At 39.1% G+C, this 13,570-nt stretch overlaps 1 long non-coding RNA gene across 1 annotated transcript; it reads right to left on the reverse strand.

The window, feature by feature from the left end:
• Nucleotides 1-11,368: 11,368 nt before the first annotated feature.
• On the reverse strand, nucleotides 11,369-11,756 carry LOC142301312 (uncharacterized). The gene is made up of 3 exons (XR_012752756.1): nucleotides 11,704-11,756; nucleotides 11,568-11,618; nucleotides 11,369-11,487 (listed from the first exon to the last, which is right to left on the reverse strand). It is a non-coding gene; the product is annotated as an uncharacterized LOC142301312 (long non-coding RNA).
• Nucleotides 11,757-13,570: the final 1,814 nt, after the last annotated feature.

Below are 13,570 nucleotides of genomic sequence, written 5' to 3' on the forward strand. Positions count from 1 at the left end.
TAACATGGAGATCAATGGGAGAACTTACAAAAACGGGACATAACTGATGGACTCATTAAGTCCCTTAGGGACTTAACCCCTTTATGACCAAAGACATAATTTTACATCCTTGGTTGTATCATGGTAATCAACACTGGCACCAACTAGCGGTGATTCCTGCACATGTCTGATAATTTGAACAGCAGACATATGGGGCTAACAGGTGATGGTGGATCTGCAATCCATGCGCGCCTGCTTGCCACTTAGATTGTGCTGTTAAAATATGAGAGCATAATTTAAATGGCCACGGCGAGGATTGTGCTGTTCCTCGCCGCCATCGGAGGTCCCGTGACACAATCACGACGGGTCATGTGATCACTCCTGTTGCTATCATGACATAGTTCCTGCAAAAGCTGACAAAGTGTCGGCTCTTAAAAAACAGTGCATTTTTTCTCATGAGAGCTGTGCAGCTCTGATCAACAGAAATGCACAGGCAATCATATTGCTGATCCATAAAGTCTCTTGGAAGTAGTAGTAAAATAAATAAAAAAAAATTAAAAAAAACCTGATTCTTTAAAATTATGAAAAAATAAAAAAAATAAAATCACCCCCATTCGCCCCATTGAAAATAAAACAGATAGGAAAAAAATATATACATATTTAGTATCGCTGAGTTCAGAAATGTCCAATCTATCAAAATATAAAATTAATTAATCTTATCGGTGCATGATATGGGGAGAAAAAAATTCCAAACTCCAAAATTACGTTTTTTGATTACCGCAAATTTTTTTTAAAATGCATTAACAGGCGATCAAAAAGTAGCATTCACACAAATATGGTATATTTTAAAACGTCATCTCAAGACACAAAAAATAAGCCATCACTGAGACCCAGAACCCGAAAAATAGAACAATACGGGTGTCATAAAATAGTGGCAAAAGTGCAATTCTGTTTTTGGACAAATTCTGAATTGTTTTTAAACCCCTTAGATAAAAGTAAGCATACACATGTTTAGTATCTACAAACTCATACGAATGTGAGGCATCATACTGATACATCAGCGGTGATGTCACTCTGGTTATTTGCGGTCACAGCTGGAGGTTTCTATGGTACTCCACCTGTGACCGCAGGTAACCTGACCTCAGTGAACTCTCCATGAGTGCACAAACCAGCGTCTCCTGGCATAACAAAGCATTTTTTTGACAAGAGATGCAGATTTGGTGCTAAAGATTTTTCCACCATATTCCTGCACCCAATCCACATCTCCTGGCACAAAAATGCATGACTACCGGATGCAATATGATGCATTAGTGATGCAATTTTTTTTTATTTTTTTTTTGCCAGGAGGTGTAGATTGGGTGCAGGAATATGGTGTAAAAATTTCAGAATCACACTGTATCTCTTGGCAAAAAAAATGCACAAAAACAGTTTTGACACTGTTTTGGTGCAGTTTTCTTTAAGGACCTGCAAATTTGGTGCTGAAATCTGGTGCAGACATTTCAGCACCAAATTTGCACCTCTTGGAATAAAACTGCACCAAATCAGTTTCAAAACTGTATCTGTACATTTTTTTCCAAGAGATGCAGATTTGGTGCTAAAATGTTTACACCAAATTCCTGCACTCAGTCTCGTGGCAAAAAAAAATCACATCACTGCTGCATCACACCGCATGTAATAGTGATGCAGTTTTTTTTTTTTTTCCAGAAGCTGTAGAAGCAGGAATATGGGGTAAAATGCTTAGCACCAAATCTACATCTCTTGGCTAAATAATGCAGTTTTCTGCCAGCAGTTGCAGATCTGTGAACGTGGTTAGAGTTCATTGAGGTCCCCTGAGGTCAGGTTCCGAGCAGTTACAGGTGGGGGGCCGTGGGAACTTCTACCTGTGACCGCAACTAACCTGAGTGATGTCACCACTCATCGCAGGGCTGCGTGAAGCTCACAGCATTTGATCATGTTCTATCCCACACACTGTACCTTCAGATGTAGCAAATTTTGAATCATCCTCATGGGACCTCGTAGTGTGGATTACGTCAAACCTGGGTGTTTTGGAGGTTAATAAATTGGAGGAAGAGGGAGGTTTTTGTTTTTTTTTAATATAAGATTTTTCTGTGTTTGAGTTTATTTCTTTTTACATAAAAGATTAGTGCCAGGGGTCTCATAGACCCCTACACATCACTAATCCAGGGCTTAGTGGCAGCTGTTAGCTGTCATTAAACCCTTATTACCCCGATAGCCATCACACCCGTGCAATCGGGAAGAGTGGTGTTGTGAATGTCATCCGAGTGGGTGCTGGTTGGTGTGGAGATCCTTCTGGTGGCCAGGAATGGTAATGAAGCTGAGTTTGAATTTTTGATTTAGTCAGGTGATGAAATTAATTGGGAATCCAGGATATCCTATTGCAGATCAGCCTAGTTTATTTAGGAGAGCATTTGGTGCCTGGCGGTCGCCAGTGATAAATTTTCCTGCCTGCTTCTGAAGATGGCTGGGAGTTTTCCCTCTTGTTTCCCCATTTACTTGGTGCCTGAATCTGCATCCCACTGCTACCTCTAGTGTTGTCTGATAGGGGATTGCGGTCAGCTCAGTTTCCAATTACTCTTGTGGTTTTGTTTTTTTCCTGATTAATGGGATTTTTCATGATCGTCTACGGTTACCAGATCATTACAGATCGGGGTAAAGTGCTGGGATTGTTGCATCTAATGGTGGATAGCAGCAGCAGACTGATATTTTTAAGCTGGGCAGGTCCAATAAGCATGGGTCCTACCAACTTGAGAATACCAGCCCCCAGGTGTAGGGATTTATCATGGCTGGGTATCAAAATTGGGGGAACGCACGCTGTTTTTTTACATTTATTTATTTATTTATTTAAATAATTTCTTAAAAAAAGCCGCATGCAAACCACTTACTTATGTGATACACAGCCAAGAAAAGAGCATGGCTGGGGATGCAGTCTGTAGCTGTGGCTTTATCTGTGCTGGTATCAATACAGGGGGAGCTTAAGCCAATAAGTATAATAATATAATTTATTTATTTATTAATAATATAATTTATTTATTTATCAACAGTATAAGGACACAGACAGCATTTGTGATTCCCACCAATTAAAGACCCTGTCTCAGAGATTGGGGCCATGGTCAAACGACAACCAATCAAAGACACCGGTGGAAGGGGAAAATAGTGAATATGCATTAGGGATAATTGTTGGACCCGAATGTAGCGCTGCAGCCATGGGAAGACTCGGTTAGTACAACCCCTGGCAAAAATTATGGAATCACCTGGCACTGAAGATGGTTATTCAGTTGTTTACTTTTGTTTTAAAAAAGCAGATCACAGACTTGGCACAAAACTAAAGTCATTTCAAATGGCAACTTTCTGGCTTTAAGAAACACTAAAAAAAATCATGAATACATAATGTGTGTTCAAGACCAAACAGGGAAAAGATTATGGAATAACTCAATTATGAGGAAAAAATTATGGAATCATTAAAAACAAACAAACAAAATAACACTCCAATACATCACTATTATTTTGCTGCACCACCTCTGACTTTTATCACCACTTGCACTCTCTGAGGCATGGACTTAATGAGTGACAAACAGTACTCTTCATCAATCTGACTCCAACTTTCTCTGATTGCTGTTGCCAGATCAGCTTTGCAGATTGGAACCTTGCCATGGACCATTTTCTTCAACTTCCACCAAAGATTTTCAATTGGATTAACATCCGGACTATTTGCCTGCCATGTCATTGACCTTATGTGTCTTCTTTCAAGGAATGTTTTCACAGTTTGTGCTCTATGGCAGGATGCATTATCATCTTGATAAATGATTTCATCATCCCCAAACATCCTTTCAATTGATGGGAACAGAAAAATGTCCAAAATGTCCAAAATTTTAATGCAAACTTGGGCATTTGACAGCCATCTCCCCAGTGCCTTTACCTGACATGCAGCTCCATATCATCAATGACCTTGGAAATTTACATGTTCTCTTCAGGAAGTCGTCTTTATAAATCTCATTGGAACAACACCAAACAAAAGTTCTAGCATCATCACCTTGCCCAATGCATATTCGCAATTCATCACTAAATATGACTTTCTTCCAGTCATCCACAGTCCATAATTGCTTTTCCTTAGCCCATTGTAACCTTGTTTTTTTCTGTTTAGGTGTTAATGATGGCTTTTGTTTAGCTTTTCTGTATGTAAATCCCATTTCCTTTAGGCGGTTTCTTACAGTTTGGTCACGGACATTGTCTCCAGTTTGCTACCATTCGTTCCTCATTTGTTTTGTTATGCATTTCCTGTTTTGGAGGCATATTGCTTTAAGTTTCCTGTCTTTAAAACAACCTTCCCATGTTTTTGTATTTGGTCCAGATTTTAGACACAGCTGACTGTGAGCAACCAACATCTTTTGTAACATTGTGTGATGATTTACCCTCTTTTAAGAGTTTGATAATTCTCTCCTTTGTTTCAATTGACATCTCTTGTGTTAGAGCCATGATTCATGTCATTCCACTTGGTGTAACAGCTCTCCAAGGTGTGATCACTCCTTTTTAGGTGCAGACTAACGAGCAGATTTTATTTGATGCAGATGTTAGTTTTGGGAATGAAAATTTACAGGGTGATTCCATAATTTGTTCCTCATAATTGAGTGTTTCCTTAATTTTTCTTCTTGTTTAGTCTTGAAAATCAACCATTTCTGGCTAGCACATTATGTTCTCATGATTTTTTTTAGTGTTTCTTAAAGCCAGAGTGTTGACATTTAAAAATACTTTAGTTTGTGCCATGTCTGTGATCTGCTTTTTTTAAACAAAAGCAAAAAACTGAATGAACATCCTCAGAGCCAGGTGAGTCCATAATTTTTGCCAGGGGTTGTAGATACTACTTCAGCCCTTTTTTTTTCTTTGTTTGACAGCCCTGCTGCACCATTTTACAACACATCACTTTTGCCTCCCATTGAATTTGATGGGTTTGGCTAGGATCTCCGATCCGATTAGCAATCTCAGGCAGGCTCGGCAATCCTGAACTGATCCAATCCTTGGAAGGATTGCTAATCTCTAGACAAGAACTCCATGGTTTTGTTTATAAGATCAAAAAAGCTATCCAAAACCTTTAAAACTCTTAATTTGCCAATATTTTGGTTAGAATTTGTGGTATTTTGGAGCCATTTCTAGTTTCAGCCTGCACATATTATTGTAACTTATTGACCTAAATACTCTGTGCTTTAAAAATAGACTAGTGTAGTTTTATGCTAATTAATAGCACATTGACTGAATGTTACCAGGCTAAATGAAAACAAAAGTATGTTCCTGATAGGAACAGTTTTTGTAACCTGTTTGGTCCAGAGCAGTGTTCCCTAACTCCAGTTCTCAAAAGCTACCAGCAGTAGATGTTTTCCTGGATTGCTTAGCATTGGCCAGGTGTTGGAATCATCACTTATGCAGGTAATTAAATTATCCCCTGTACAATACTAAGGAAATCTTGAAAACATTCACTGTTGGTGGCTCTTGTAGACTAGAGTTGGGGAGCACTGGTCCAGAGAAACCTACAGAAATGTCATTACAGGTTCTCCTTTTACATAGCTCTCCTGTTCTCAAGTTGTTTATCCATCAGCCTCCATTATTTGATGAAATATACATGTGAAAAAATTCTCCTCAACTGGAAGAAGTGAATGACCTGGTCTGGTTACATACATATCACTTGTGCTGAGAGGATGAGCACTGTGCACTCTTTGAGTAAGGCTCCACTAACAACTGCAGTAGGGGAATCTGTAGTCCCTGCTTTCTATGTCTTGGAATTGACACTTGGATTTCTAGATACATTTTGTCAATTTGCCTAGAAAATAAAATATGATACATGGAATGTGGTTATATAATGCTCCTATCGTTCTCATGTTTCTAATCATAGGAGTACTAGAGTTTTCTTTTATAACAAATTGTCAGTCATCTTCTTACTGTCTGTGATCACTCATTTCTCAATCTATTCACATTATGGATTGTCAGTAATCTAAGATGCCATAAAATGTAATTGCTATATTTTCTGCAAAAACAGTCGAAGAAAATTGAACAGTTTCCAGTAAACATTTTTCATGATATTGGAAAAGGGCCATAAAGTCATAAAAAAATGATTCTAATGTTCTTTGATAAATAGGCAAATCAGCTTTAGCACCATTGGTATTTTTTATAAGTTTGTTATTATCTCATCCTGATAAATATAGCTAGTTTATGGAAAAACAGGCATCACTTCAAGTGTAAGAAATGAAAAGCATGTACTGATATATGGACAATGTAGTAAAATGTAAATGATTACACTGTAAAATGTATCAAGTGCCTCAACATTCTTTATCGCAAATGGCACTTGTTTTATATGTATGAGACTAATAAGCACTCCCACTGCCAGATGCATGCACATTTTTATTCCATATAGAGCCATGAATCATTATGCTTTACAGTACACATAGTAGACTACACAGAAAGGAAACATGCAGTCTAATTTGGGTTCAGATTAAAACATTTTCTACATCTTATTCTCAATGCCTAATGTTGATACAGATTTGACCATGTTCAAACTGAGATAGCGCAAGATATCTACTTAAATTACGGATGCAGTAGTCCAGAATATTTTGTACTTTTAAAAACATTAATATTCAAGTGTTTTTAGGCTTTTAAGGAGTTGTGCAATCAAAATATATTGATGTATTGATGGCCGTACTGTCCTGCCTCTCTCTCTCAGTGGGGATGTCGGCATACTCATCCTCCTGGCTGCTCAGTGGTAGTTTCTGTGTCCTGGGTCCCTGAACCCAGCTACCAGGGCCTGCACATGCTATGCAGGTCTCCTGGGAGCATGCTTAGGGTCCACATGCACACCTATTCTTAAAAGAGCCAACCTCCCTAAAATGGAAGTGTCTCTCAGCCTATGACTAGGTAATTAAGGCATCCTTCCCATATGAGAGATGCCTTGACAATGTGGTCTAGTCTTAGAGATGCATTATTAGCTGTTAAGTCCCTTACACTTGTGCTGCTGCTGCATTGCTCTATTGCTAACACCACTCTATATCCTACTACCTGCCACTAATACCTGCCATAGCCGCTGCTTCACCAGCCATACCACCCCTACCTGACATACCCATTGTTCCCTCCATGCCTGCTGTACCAGCTGTATTTTCTGCATCAGTCCACTCCTGCGGGTTCCTTGCCATCCAGTCTGCATCAGTCGTCCGTTCTACAGCGGTCCATATCAGAGACTGTCCATATTCATACCGCCAATTAGAGATGAGCTAATTTGTTTGGAAAAGGTTCGCTAATTTTAAATTCGGTACAAGCCTTGGCTAGCTCGGCAAAGGCTCGGATTTCCACACACTTGTCAAAAGTCGGCAATGTTCGATTTTGTTAGGTAACTGTTCAGTTTGCAGAAACCATCCACTCCCAACCCAATTACAGCCATGTCAAGTATTAGCATGGCTGTGATTGGCCAGGGAAATCTTTGCAGTCAGAGTCTCTTCCAGGCTTACTGATTAAACTTTATGAATTTTCAATGCATTCCTCACCCACCCACTGTTTATAGCTGTCTGCGTTTGTTTACTCTACTCTAGCAGTGAGTGCAGAGTGAGGGGAACACCTGCCGCAAGACAGTGTCACATCATGGGATGGCTCCATTTTGGCATCAGACGCAGGAGAAGTAGTAGCTGCCTTGATTACCTGAGTGAAGACAAGAAGATGAGTTTCACTCTAAGTGATGCAAAACTGAAGGACAACATTTGGTTAATGACCCCTGGGGCCACAGGTGACCGTCATGCTCCTGGACCATTAGGCACAAACAATTCATCCCCATATATGTAACATTGGGGATTGTAGAGCACCCAGCGCTGGGTCACGCCTGTAGTGAGGTCGGGATCCAGCTCTGGAATTGGATGGGAGAGGAGCTTCCTTAAGTGGAAGCAGTATCTACGGGGACTGGTTCCACAACCAACATGTCTGGCAGGGGTAAAGTCCCCGAGGGCCACCCTGAAGTGCCACCCTTGGAGCTGGTGTGCTGGAGCCAGCCGGAGGAGGAGGAAGAGATCCTCCAACCCGCCTTAGTGAGTCAGCTTTCCAGATCCCACAATGCAATCCACTTGAACCAGTTAAGTTGTGGGTCCCTGCCCCCTATCTCCCTTAAAACAACCAAGACATGAGATATGGTGGAGGAGAAGATGGAGGCAGATGCCTTAAGGTCCAGTCACACATAACGAGATCGTGAACGAGATCGCTACTACGTCACACTTTCTGGATCGTTTATGAGTCGTTGTTGAAATCGCATGTTGGGTGTCACACATAACGAGTTTATGAACGAGCATGCGTCCCGTATAACGATCTTTCAAATCGCTGGGACCCTGTCACACAGCTACTATGTTAACGATTCCAATCCCATTAGGGGCGTAGTAAAATGCAGTGAGTCACGTAGGCGTGCATTTGTGTCGCCTTTTCCGCTTTCATTGGCGGCCAATACTGCGTTCTGATTGGGCGGCCGGGCGGGCGTCGCCTTTTCCACCCCCTCCGCTCTGATTGATAAGGACCCTGTCACACAGCTACTATGTTAACGATTCCAATCCCATTATGCAGTGAGTCACGTAGGCGTGCATTTGCGTCGCCTTTTCCATACCCCCCTCCGCTTTCATTGGCGGCCAATACTGCGTTCTGATTGGGCATGCAGGGGGCGTATCTAGCGGTTAAATTTTGGATCGCGTCCACCCTTTGTCACTTCTTTTGCGCTTTGCTTTGAGATAGAACCTGCGTCTCCACCCTGATTCCTTCGTCCATTGTACCCGGTCGCTTTGTTGGTGTGTTTTTCGGATCGAAGCCGCAGTTGCACCTGGAGTATCCTTGCAGTGCTCTCGAGTGTCGGTGAGATCGTATTTGCGATTCCGCTTGGATTCTACATTGATATACACTTCTTTGAAAAGGTAGGTCTTTTTTTTTGTTGGGGGTGGTGGTCTTTTTTTTGAATAATGTTCTTGCTGTTAGATATATGTTAATATTTATTATGTGAGTTAATTAAAGTTGCTGGCTTTTATCTGTGTGTGTATAATGCCTTTTAAAGAGGGGTCTCTCCATAGTGCTGTTTGTAATGTGTCCTATCCTAGCATTGCTGGCTCTTTTGTCTCTCATTAAATAAAATATAGAAATGTGGCACTCCTTCTATAGTCGCTGGTGCTTGGATAGGGTCCCACCCCAGATCAAAAAATGAAAAAAATCCAGCACTCAAAGCATTTAACTGAAATTGTTTTATATTTTATTCATGGATCTGTGTAATTATTAAAGACGTTTCGGTCATCCGACCTTCATCAGTTTACACAGAAAAGGTTCTGTAGAAATATATGAAAAAGCTGGACCAGAGGAAAAAGCTGCCCGTCCGGGTCTGCAGTCAATGTCACATACTGTCTACAGAACCTTTTCTGTGTAAACTGATGAAGGTCGGATGACCGAAACGTCTTTAATAATTACACAGATCCATGAATAAAATATAAAACAATTTCAGTTGAATGCTTTGAGTGCTGGATTTTTTTCATCTTTTGTCTCTCAGCTACAGCCGCCATTTTGTGTTTCTGCCACACATAGGGGCGGCCATTATAGTCTCTGCCACACCATAACCAAAAATTGTGATCGGTTTATTGCAACTTCTTTTATGTTTACATATAAATTTTTCATTCTTTATTTCAGATGGCTTATTATAACAAAGAAGACTTTGTGCGTGAGCTACTGGATTTGTATAAATCACTGCCCTGCTTGTGGAGAATCAAATCCACAGAATATTCTGACAGAATAAAAAAACAAGCCGCCTATGCCCAACTGGTGGAGCTTTTTAAAAAACACAGTGGAGGCGAGGCGGTGGATGTCAAAGTAGTAAAAAAGAAGATACAAGGCTTGAGGACTGTATATAAGAAAGAAGCAAATAAGGTGGACAAATCAAAAAAGTCAGGGGCCGGCACTGACCAGGTATATGTTTCTCCCTTGTGGTATTTCAATCTCCTGGAATTCACAAGGGACCAGGAGCTACCACGAATGATGGAAAGCTCCTACCAAAGAAACGTACACCTGGAAGCAGACATTGAAAACAATGACATCCCGATCGATGACAACACCTCCGCTGTTGTAGATGTAAGTACCTTATTTGCTTCACGGTACATAGCATTCAAACTTTATATGTACATGCCATTGAGGAACACAAAATAGTAACTTATTGTTACCATGATTTATTGTGCAGTTTGGAAAAGTTATCCCTTCCAGTTCAGATAAGTACACTCCAATACAATTTTGTCACACTTTAATTAAATTTACTAACTATTAATGTATGAGTTTTAATTAACATGTATTTTTCTGTTCCCGCAGAACCCTCATACAGATATGGTGAGGCCCCAATTGAATGAGAACCCCACCACATCGAGCGAGCCCATTGTGGAGGATAATGAGGCACCTGCACCCTCTGGTGAAATGCGGCGAAGACAGTTACGCAAAAAGAAGGCCAACACCCCTGTGACATCCGCTGAATTTTATTCTTTGGCAACCCAACTGCTATCACAGCCAAAAAGCCCTCCAGTGGATAGCTTTGCCGCATTTGCATCGGACAGACTCTGCAAATTGGATTCCACACAGAGGGAGCAAGCCGAAAGACTAATGTTGGAAGTCCTAAGAAAGGCAGGCCGAGGAGAACTTGATGACAATGACACGATATGCAAGTTAAACCAGCCCCATCATTCTTCGACATGGATTCCTCGCCAGCCCCTGCAAAGTACACCAAACAGGATGCATCCACCACGCTTGCAGCTTGACCACCCCCCACAGTATCCCCCCCCACAGTTTCCCCCCCAACATTATCCCAGGTATTCAAATGATTCATTTTTAAGCCAACTGTCATCTCCCACCCGGCCTGAATATGTCAACCAATATGAAGACGGCCACTAAATTTTGTTATTGTTGTTGTTTTGTTATTTGAGATTAATTTTAATTGATTGTTATATTTTCATTGTAATAATAAATTTATGTTGGTTCAATCTTGCTGCCTGCGTTACTTAATTCAGCATATGGTTGTGATGCCCTGGCAAAACACGGTAGTTACAGAGATTGTACCATACTCCACCCTCATTGGCATACCACCACACAACCCCCACACTCATGTACAGCAAACAACCAGTAAAGCCTAGTCACCCCCTCGTGGATAATGGGATTGGTGCATCTATACAGATGCCTACATGTAATATGATGTTTGTGAGTGGTGAGTTTGTGAGTGGTGATAGCTGTTAACTTGCTTTATGCAATGAGACATACCAAACAGCAGATATCAATTTCAAATTTTTTATAACACATGTATATGTACACAATAACTAAAAAAAAAACGTTAGTTGCTGCTGCCCTCCCCTTGTCCAGCCACATAACGTGCCAGCAGCGACGCATGCCGCTCCACTTTGGCCATCAGCCTCCTGTGGGCTGACATAATCCTTCTTTGGGAGGACATGATTTCGGCCAAAGTGGGTATGCCTATGGAGGGAATGGTAAAATTAATAAATCATAATTTTTATTTCTGCTTATTATTACAAAGTAGGAGATTCATGACTTACGGTTATCCCCCTCGTCCGATAAAGACTCACTTATGGAGCCTGGACTAGCATCTATGAAAACAAAAAACACTTTATAGTACTCAACAGCTTTTTGTTTTGTACTTTATATGGCGTTAATGTTATATTAAAAAATTACCGGGGGCCGATCCGGCCGGTGGCCCCTGTGGGTGGTACTCCTCCTCCTCCTCCTCCTCCTCCTCCTCTGGTGGCTGTAGATCCACCGGGGGCTCGGGCACATGCTCTCCCTCCTCTGCGGCCCCTTGCTCCTTTGGGGGTTCTTAAGAAAATATAAAGTTTAATGTGGTTGCGTTATGATACATATAGGACTGTGGGGGGTACATTGAAATATATGGCGGACTACGTAGCCTACCTTATACAAGGACTATGGGGGTGAATTTGAACACATTGTGGACTATGTGGTGCAGTATAATATATGGAGAACTCTGGGGTGAATGAAACTTCATGGAGAACTCTAGGAAATTCATTACAGTTCATGGAGGACTATGGGATGCATTCTAATATCTGAAGGGTTATGTGGAACCCTTTATACTATATGGAAGGCTATGTGGGGGCCAATATTGTATTTGGAGAACTAGATATGAGGGGGGACAAAAATACAAGCAGGAGATGGAATTTTTTTGTGCTGAGGGAAAAAGACCCACTACCCACAGCACCCGGCTTTGCCATGCTCTCTCTGATATGGGAAAAGCTGGGTGGTGAGGGAATGATGTTTTGCCAAGCATGGCGAAGCTGGGTGCCAAGGACAAGAGGTATATCAGAACATATGAAAACTGTGTGCTGATAGAGGGTTGTCAGTTCATGGGAAATCTTGGTGTAGAGAGCCTAATGTCTGCGTAATTTCACTGTGTCCCGAGTGTCAGTGTAATTAGCCCGTACCACAAGTGTCGGTGTATCTATCGATCTATGCAATAGATCTCTATATATAGATCTGTTACATATTATATATATATAATCTATATATATATTATATATATATATATAATCTATCTATCGTTCAATGCAATAGATCTCTATATATATATCTATTACATATTATATATATATAATCTATCTATCGATCTATTACATAGATCGATATATTATATAAATACTTTTAATGAATTAAAAGAAAAAAAAAATATATATATATATATAATAAATATATATACATTAAAATATATATATTTATTATTTAAATATTATCTGTATATATTTATTTTTATAATTATATATATATATATATAATTAATATATTATATATTTTTATAATTATATATAGATATATATATTATTTATATATATATTATATGTATATATTTATTTTTATTATTATATATATCTAAATATATTTTTAGAATTTTATCTATATATCTATATATATATATATATATATATATATATATATTATATGTATTATATATATATATATATAATCTATCGATCTATAAAATAGATTATATATATATAATTTTAATTAAGTAAAAGGATATATATATCATAAATATATACATTTAAATCTATATATTTATTATTTATTATATATGTATATTTTCTTATATTTATATTTATATATAATTAATATGAATTATATATATATTTAATTTAAAAATATATATATATAGATATATATATATTATTTATATATGTATTATATATTTATATATTTATTTTTTATAATAAATATATATATATATATATATATATATATATATATATATATATATATATAGATAGATATAGATATATATATATATATATATATATAAATATATATATATATATAATTATATATAAATAGATATATATTTAAGAACACCATTATACGTTGCCAAGGCACACTCATCTGCGCCTACCTTGGTTTTGTAACTCTGCTTGTATGGCAGAGATCCGGGCACTGGAGCGGTACCGCAGATCCGCTAATTTTTTGCTGATCTGGGCGCAGGTGCGCTCCAAATGAAATCTCCTCCTCAACCCACGTTGGATCCTGCGCAAGACCGCTTTCT

The sequence above is a fragment of the Anomaloglossus baeobatrachus genome, chromosome 4 (genome assembly GCF_048569485.1).
Source record: "Anomaloglossus baeobatrachus isolate aAnoBae1 chromosome 4, aAnoBae1.hap1, whole genome shotgun sequence".
NCBI lineage: Eukaryota > Metazoa > Chordata > Amphibia > Anura > Aromobatidae > Anomaloglossus > Anomaloglossus baeobatrachus.